The sequence below is a fragment of the Perca fluviatilis genome, chromosome 1 (genome assembly GCF_010015445.1).
Source record: "Perca fluviatilis chromosome 1, GENO_Pfluv_1.0, whole genome shotgun sequence".
NCBI lineage: Eukaryota > Metazoa > Chordata > Actinopteri > Perciformes > Percidae > Perca > Perca fluviatilis.
This window is the reverse complement of record NC_053112.1, coordinates 16760070-16769884: the sequence shown is the minus strand read 5'-3', so window position 1 is coordinate 16769884 and position 9815 is coordinate 16760070.

Here is a 9815-nt window from a genome sequence, read left to right as displayed (position 1 = left end):
TCAGATGCTGGAATCAGGGAGTTTTGACTTAAAAAATGACTCAAACAATTATTATTATTATTATGCCCCCACCTACCCTGTGTCCACTACACCCTTGTGCACCACTGTGACAATGTCAGTGCTCCTTCCTGCACAGGAAAATAATGACATTTATAATGATAGAGTGATTGAAATATACAACATGCAACAATATATATATTTTTTGTTGTTGTTGTTGACTCATTTTAGACCTATAAAAGTGGGGGAAATGAAATCCAGCCACCTATAGACACTGATGGTGCAGTTAAATGTGAAACAGTAAGTGCTAAGCTGCCTACAGTATGTGATACACTCCGACTGGAAGACAGACTGAGATAGGTCAGGCTGTATAATATGTCCTGCCTTGGGCCATACTGTTATGGCTCTCTCCTTTGTGGCCAAATTTGTGACAGTCATTATCGTCTGTGCCTCCTAGAATGAAAGAGACAGGGATGGAGAGGGACAAGGCATGCTGGGCCACTGCTGGTTATAGGCCATTATATTTGTCAGAGTGAATGTGTGGACTGACTGCCCTCTCTTTAAAAATAGCTTCAAGCCCAATTGACATTCTTGGGTTTTCATGTGCTTGAGGGAATTGATGTTTATTCATCGAATGGGACAGTAGCTTCATACCTTCATACTGCAGAGCTGTTACTCGTCCTTGTATTTTGCATGTCTTTGACTTGTTTTGGCTTTCTCAGATATCCCTGGATAGTGGACACAGGGGCAGCAGTGACATGAATGGAGCCATTGTTTTGAACACAGCAGCCTCTTTATTTTGAAAATTAGCCAGGATTTATAAGAGTGGGATTTATGTGGGACTTCAGCTCAGGCTGACCCTGTCAAAGACACCTGACTTTTTGGTTTTTGGCACTAATTCAAGCTTTTGATGTTCATTTCTTTTATAAAACAGTATATTGCAGCTTTTCTCTCACTGAGAATAAGTAAGAGGCTGCTTGCTTGCACTTATAGGAAGTTCTCCTTATGGTTTCTTTCCATCTTTCTGTCTCTGTAATATGTCACATCATAGATATATTTACAAAGTCTGAATGTTTTCTGAACATTCTGAAGGCAGGGGTCACTGCACTGGTGTCTGGCAGACTTGGCTCCAGTCTTTCCCTGTAAACTCCCAGCAAACAGACCACGACTCTCACTATACGCTTGAATCTGTCTTTCACTCCAAGGGCAGGACACACTGATATGATGTCCCTGCTTTACAATACTCGCCTGTTTTTCTCTTGCTGGTTCTCTGCCTCTGACCCCACAGGAAATGGCCCCATTGTCCTTGGGAGAGGAAGTTGCCTGCAGCAGACCACTAGCTCACTGGATTGATAGAGACTGTGGTAAATTATTAATCATCACTTACAAATGGTAGACACGCAGATACTGTGGCGTTGGCTGTCCACGGAGGAATGTTGTGGAACAATGGACAGATAGAGCTGCAGTTGACCACCTGTTCCAGGGTAGAAATACTGTGGTAATTTGAGTATAAAGATATGTTTTAGTGGATGTAGCATTTACTGACTTAGATAAGTGTAAAAACAAAGCAAGGACATAAAGTAGAACTAAAAACATGTTTTTAATTTGACCAGAGTCAGTCCAAGTGAGCTTGACAGCTAATTTTTGACCTTGGAAACAAACAAACAATCTCAACTCAAGGATCACTTCCTCGCTACTTCTGGAGCTTTTGACCTTATTACACATTTTCATTGAGTTTGCTCACTTCTCATGGAACTATAGATGTTCAAACTTTACATTATTTGAAACACTTGTCCTTCCACGTGGACTTCTTGTCCATGTTCGCTTAGTAGCTTTGAACAGCAGACAAAATGATCCCCACTCAAGGTCCGCTTACTTTATTGTTTTGTGAGATGCAGAGAAGCAGTGAATCCTGTGGTATATACAGCTTTTGTAACTCCACAAGACAAATCTACCAGCTTAATTGCAAACTAGTATTTTAGTATCTGAAATTATGTTTGTTTTTTTTAAATTTTGATTTAATGAAGATATCCACACAAGTTAACATAGTTGAGCGAGAGATCTTGGAACCAGATGATAATCATGACATACAATCTTTATGTTCATTCAGTTACCACTAGAGGTAGACAGAGACTCACACAATAATTTAACACTCAGCAAGACTGGAGACATTTTGTTGAGGTAAGATCAGATGTGTGTGAGTTTCCACGTGTGAAAGTTTGAGGGTGCACAGTATGTCTGTGCACATTCTCAGGCGGGCTTGGTGGTTGGCTGTCAGGGTTAAAATAGCTCAGCATTTGGTTCAGTCACATGTGAGCGTCCTTACTAGTTTGGGAAGATAAAGTAAGAGAGGCAGCTGAAAATAACCAAAGATGTTCTTTTTATGGCACACATAATCTGACAGATGTTAAGCTTGTAAAGATCGTTGTTGTTGGTCGTTGGATAAGAATCTGCCTGAGATATGCAGCATCATCAACACTTCTATCTGTTATTGCGTCTCCTAAATGCAAGCTAATCTTTGTTTATTTATTAGCAGTGCAGCCCTTCATCTGCCTATAGTGTTTAGGTATTTCTCCAGCAGCTAGTGTCACCTGTCATACACTCTGTGAACACTCTGTGTCAGATAGAACAACCAAAAATATCGACAGGGTGTGATGTGATTTATCTGGCTCAAAATACTTTGCATGTGACCACTTGCTAATACAGAGCCTTGTTTAATTCCCACGTGAGTCCATCACTCTCTTTTAAATGACGTACAGTGAAATGATAAGTAAGAGAGGAAATACCTGCAGGTGTGACTGGAAATCTGAACACTAAAGCCATAATTTAGACTTAATACACAGTCCTAGGCTTTCTCTTTTCTTAAAAAAACAAAAAACTATCATAAATGATTTACCTTTGACCAGATGTAATGTTGTGTGATAGAAAAAAAACTCATTTCGTTGAAGAACTACATGCCCCATGATGCCTCGCTTTCAAGATGACCAAATGGAACACAGAGCGGACCAGCCGTTGTGACAGCTGAACTTCAAGTTTGCTGAGGGAAACTTCAGCGCCGACTACAACCTATTAGACACGAATGAAATAAACATGTAAGTTGAATCTGTTCTCGTTTCTTTACCTCTCACTGTCATTTCATAGACAATTCTATTGTAGACCTGTCGCTTTGGAATATGTTTCTTAAACTGTCCATACTTGGTAAGGGGAACTCTCCATAACGCTGCTGCAGGGTGGGATTCCTCCGGGGGTGGAAGTGTTTAGTATACGGTTGAAGTTGTCCTGTTTTTAACATCTTCTGAACACTTACCTTTTGACCGACACTTGGACTTGAGCGATGACTTTAGTGACCCTTTAATCAGGCGTGGATGAAGCAATTTCTAATAAGGTATATTTGTAGCTAAGCTAGCTAACATATCTTCAGTCTTGCTGGTTTTGCTAGTTATGTTATCTAATTAGCTAGCTATCATAATGAATAACTTAATAGCTAGCGTTAATGCTTGAAAGTCAGAATCAGTGGTCAACTCGGCCCTTGACGTTATGCGTCCTAAATATAGTTTTTGTTACTTTACAGCCAAATGTTAAACTCAGTCACTTTTGTCAGTAACCATTAGACTATTAAGAGTAAAAACTCCAGTACTTGAGGTTAAAATAAGTCACCCCCTCCTTGGTAATCCTGCAGGTGGGGAGCTTGCAGTAACAATGGCTTCTGTATAGCCTACCTTTAGTTTGACTGTGTAGTCAGACAGCGGAGACTCAGAAGGTGCACCGCCTCTCTACAAACTGGTGGGAAATGAATGGCACCTTTGTGTATAAACTGCACATAATTCACTGTGTATTCAACAATGCCATCACTGAGGCAGAATAGAAAACCCTGCTGACACAAAATGAGCTCTTGGTATTATATACTGTATGAAGTAAGAAGCACATGATTACCCTTCATGTAATACAGTAAGGGGAAAGAATAATTAATCTGTCTCAGCCTGTCTCTCTCTTTCCTTGAGCTTCTGTCTTTATGTCTCTTTTAACCTTCAAACAACGTTTTGCTTATAATAAAAACATTAATAACAAAGACATTCGTGTGAAAGAACACTGTTAAAATGAATAACATTAAAATGCATTAAAACATTTGTGCACAAGTGCACTGAATACTGTCTTTGTTATTAATAGAACTGTATTGAACAGTTTCTACTGTGTCTGGAGCATATCATTTTGGAAACTGTGAGTTGGCATCGAACGCTTGCTCAGATCCATATTTTGTTTTCATTCTTATTAAATGTTTTGATCAGACAGTTTCGGCTTTTAAATCATACTATATTTTGCCAATATTAAACTGTATTCTATTTAAGGAAACATGTTTGTATCCCTCAATATTCATTTTAAGCATGATTTCTTTCTCACTCTCCCACAGTTTTTATTTTTTAAGAGTTTATTTCTCCTGATCAAAAAAAAGACGAAGAACAAATGTACTTTTATTGGATATAGAGAGTGATTAAGGCTCTATAATATTGCTTGAACACAGACTTTCATTTTAGTTTTTGACTTGTAAGAGAAACTTTAATCTGTCTGTGTGCCCTTACAAACATAGTAACAAAGCCCGGACTACCCTGATCATATTATTAGGGTTATTTTATTTTTTTATTTTTTATTTGAGAAGTTGAATTCTGATTATTGTTTGGCAGCAACACATTACCAACATTACTCTCTGTATTTCTGAGTAGCTTTAACTGTCTCATCTTTCTTGGTGCAGTGCATGCAAACATTTGGTTTCAACCACAATTAGATTTTTATTTTATGCAATCTGCACTACAAAGGTGTTTTGTGTTTGTTTAAACTGCATTTTTTTTGCTTGATTTAATTGTTTCTTTTTCTGTCCTTTTACTTAGGGATTGAAAAGAATAAAAAACGGATTACTTTTAATTGCTGTCCGAATGCCACATTTTACATAAAGAAATAATTATTATATATTAGTTATTTTCAGAGAGTAAACATGTTGGTAGAGTGTAGAGGTGCTTTCTTTAAGAACATATTCAGCTCAAAGAGTTCAACATAATTGAGGAATTTAAGCTGCTTACATCTCCTGTGATGTAATTAAATATTTTAGCTATTTCCTATGATATCATGACTGTATCAGGTTACATGTTAGATAAGAGAGGAGGTGGCAGTCTTGCTGCTATTTTAGTGGAAGATCCAGAAGAAACTACAATGCCCTTTTTTGGTAAACATTGCAATCCTTAAATAAGACTTCATAAAAATCCCATGTAAACATTCAGACCAGAATCTTGTTCAGGTTTTACTTTTGAAATTCAATTGCCCTACACCTGACATATGATAGTTATGGTGTTTAGAGCATATGTGAAGAAAGTAAAATAGCATAAATAGCACTCTCTTAGTTTTGTGATCATTTCTTTCCAGTGTTCTTGTTGTTGTTGTTATGACTGAACCAGTACAGTGTGATTTTTGTCCCCAGTATTAAACCAGATTTAACAAACAGTGGTGGCCTCTGTTATCTTCATGTTAAACTAGTTACTGTACACACCACTGATGTTATAAGTGAATGTGTTTACATACTCCCCCAGGATGTAGCCTATAGGCCTGTTTAGCAAGATAGTATAGTGTTTCAGAGTTAATTAATCACAGATTACTGTATGTAAATCAGTGGCCAGCAGTGTTGGGAAACAGACTTGGCATTGTTGCTGTGATAAAGGCTGAACTCTAGGTGTAAATCTAATTTAGATAGTACAGTAGACACAAGAGCCTGGAGCCTTGCATCGTTGGGTTCATGCAAATAACTAAATCCATGAGGAAGTGGGACATCCTAAACCTGCTGCTGTAGCACAATAACCTGTACAAGTGCTGCCTCACAGACCTTTTGCTCTTCTTCTGAGCTTCTGTCTGTCCATTGTTTCTCAGGCACACACCATGATAAGCCAGCACGCCTTTTCCTGTACGTCCCTCCTCCTCCTGCTCTCTCACTCCCCCTTCAGCCCCACCTCCACCCGGCCTCACTGTTGCTTTCTCTCTCTCCTTCTGACAGGACACATTCAGGACAGGACAGAAGCCGGCCGGTAAAGCAGCCCAGAGAGCATTTCATTTGATGAACACACACTAAAGGAGACAGTACCCTACGTACACAGAACATCACATGCTAAGATAACTACTGCATCAGCAGCACCACAGTAAGTCTGTTTCTGTTTTTAATTAATTCCATGGCTTGCTGGCTTGTCCAGTGTTATTAGCATTTAGCTAATGTATCTGTGTCTGTTAAATCTATATTGATTACACTTGATCCAGCACAGAAGCCTTTACCTGTTTGTTTTTCTCCCCTCATTGTACTTATGGATATTTTGTCCACCTTATTGTGCCACTTTAATTTATGAGGGATTTACATATGCTACTTAAGGCTGTTGATTATTTTAGTCTTAGTTGAATCAATCACAGTAGTTTAAAAATTTTGCTTCAGGCTTGTCTCTTTGTACTTTTGAACCAACCCTGCTGATTAAATGTCCCGAGGCAGTTTCATTTTCTGCTCTGATTAAGTGTTATGTTTGTCTCTGAACTGTCAGATGTGACAAAGTGAGGGGAGACTTCCTCTTTTAATCTGACGTCTGTTATGCTCAGCTGTTTCTCATCCCAACACATAAGAATGCCTAGCACTTAATCTGAGCAGTTGGGACTCCTAACATAAGACACTTATTATTTGACCAATTAACAGAGGAATCTAATAGAGAAACAAATGTGGTTTGAAATGTGTAGAAGGTAAATACATTTGTTTTGTCCCATTATGAGTAAATGATCTTGCATCCTTCCCAAAAATGACTTTTGAAGCCGAGTGCAGAAATGTTAGGCCCTGTGTTTAGCTTTCTGTCATTTCAGAGTGTTTTCTTAAAAAACTAAGAAGACAAACTGTTATGCTAAGTAAATACAACTATATGTATTTTAAGTATAAATAATTAATTAGTAATATAATAGATTGAAGTGGATTCAAAAAGTGCTCTAGTGTACTGCCTCCTTCTGACATAATCTGTTGTTTTAGCAACATAATGGCACTCTTTAAGTCAAAATCCTGTTCACCGTCTGACAGGGGACAGGGTTTTTGATACTACTAATGGAAATTTGCAGAATTAAATTTTTTTTTTATCATTTAACCTTGCCTACCTCTTGATCGGTCTGTTACATTTCTGTTTTAAAGGTCAAGGCAGTCAGCAACTCAGCAGGCTGGCTCTCTGTTGTACACTAGCATAACTTTTAACTCTGAGTCGGACATGTTATTTCTGACCAAATCTCAAGGATCTACAGGGTGAGTAAGCTGGAATATGGGTCTGATTTTTGCGTGTCCCTTACAGCTCCTGGAGCAGATTTAAAGGACAGCATATTGAGTGTATAATTGGTATTTACGATTTTGTGACCACTTTCTCTTCATGTGGAGTTGCTGTCCAGATATAGCTCTTCCAGTTGTCAGGGTGAAATTCTTGCTCACGTTAAGGCCCTCTGTACACTGTTTTCTTTTTTTTTTTTTTTTTCCATGCTCTTTTCCTCCCGTTTGTCTATTTTATCTCTATCTCTGAAACTGTTGAGCTGTTGGAATGTCTTTCTCATTTGTTCTCAGCCCACTCATCTAAACACCATACTCTTTCCTAGTAATTACTTGATTAATCACATACAAATTTAATTATTTATTAAATATTTGTCACTTATAACTGGTTCCAACTTCTCAAGTGTGAGGCTTTGTTACTTTTCAGATTATTGTAAACTAAATCTGAAAAGTAAAACTAAATAAATAGACTAATATTGTTTTTGTTTACACAAAACAAGCAATCTAAGCCCTTGGGCTCTGAGAAATTGTGGTGGGCATGGGCATTTTTCACTGTTTTCTATGATTAATCGATAGATTCTAAAACACGATTGACAGATTAATCAGTATTTCAAATAATCATACTTCTACTCCTTCCTGTCATTCTCCAGGTTTTTATCCAAGCCGCCTGTCCATTTCCCAAGCCTCTCAGCTCTCTTTAATGTGGCAAACTTCAATATTTATTTTGCATCAGGCATCATATCCTGTCTTTTGTCATGGTAGGCTTTGTGTTTGCATTGTGCTAACCTTAGCCTGATATGTGTGTGTATGTGTATATGTATGTATGTGTGTGTGTGTGTGTGTGTGTGTATGTGTGTGTATATATATATATATATATATGTGTTATATATATATATATATATATATATATATATATATATATATATATATATATATATATATGTATATGTGTGTATATGTATATATATATATACATACATACAGTGCCTTATGAAAGTATTCGGCCCCTTGAACGTTTCGACCTTTTGCCACATTTCAGGCCTCAAACATAAAGATATAAAACTGTAATTTTTTGTGAAGAATCAACAACAAGTGGGTCCCAATTATGAAGTGGAACGAAATTCATTGGCTATTTCAAACTTTTTAACAAATAAAAACTGAAAAAGTGGGCGGGCAAAATTATTCAGCCCCTTTACTTTCAGTGCAGCAAACTCTCCAGAAGTTCAGTGAGGATCTCTGAATGATCCAATGTTGACCTAAATGACTAATGATGATAAATAGAATCCAGCTGTGTGTAATCAAGTCTCCTATAAATGCACCTGCTCTGTGATAGTCTCAGAGGTCCGTGTAAAGCGCAGAGAGCATCATGAAGAACAAGGAACACACCAGGCAGGTCCGAGATACTGTTGTGGAGAAGTTTAAAGCCGGATTTGGATACAAAAAGATTTCGCAAGCTTTAAACATCCCAAGGAGCACTGTGCAAGCGATAATATTGAAATGGAAGGAGTATCAGACCACTACAAATCTACGAAGACCCGGCCGTCCCTCTAAACTTTCAGCTCATACAATGAGAAGACTGATCAGAGATGCAGCCAAGAGGCCCATGATCACTCTGGATGAACTGCAGAGATCTACAGCTGAGGTGGTAGACTCTGTCCATAGGACAACAATCAGTCGTATACTGCACAAATCTGGCCTTTATGGAAGAGTGGCAAGAAGAAAGCCATTTCTTAAAGATATCCATAAAAAGTGTCGTTTAAAGTTTGCCAAAAGCCACCTGGGAGACACACCAAACATGTGGAAGAAGGTGCTCTGGTCAGATGAAACCAAAATCGAACTTTTTGGCAACAATGCAAAACATTATGTTTGGCGTAAAAGCAACACAGCTCATCACCCTGAACACACCATCCCCACTGTCAAACATGGTGGTGGCAGCATCATGGTTTTGGCCTGCTTTTCTTCAGCAGGGACAGGGAAGCTGGTTAAAATTGATGGGAAGATGGATGGAGCCAAATACAGGACCATTCTGGAAGAAAACCTGATGGAGTCTGCAAAAGACCTGAGACTGGGACGGAGATTTGTCTTCCAACAAGACAATGATCCAAAACATAAAGCAAAATCTACAATGGAATGGTTCACAAATAAACATATCCAGGTGTTAGAATGGCCAAGTCAAAGTCCAGACCTGAATCCAATCGAGAATCTGTGGAAAGAACTGAAAACTGCTGTTCACAAACGCTCTCCATCCAACCTCACTGAGCTCGAGCTGTTTTGCAAGGAGGAATGGGCAAAAATGTCAGTCTCTCGATGTGCAAAACTGATAGAGACATACCTCAAGCGACTTACAGCTGTAATCGCAGCAAAAGGTGGCGCTACAAAGTATTAACTTAAGGGGGCTGAATAATTTTGCACGCCCAATATTTCAGTTTTTTTATTTGTTTAAAAGGTTTGAAATATCCAATAAATTTCGTTCCACTTCATGATTGTGTCCCACTTGTTGATTCTT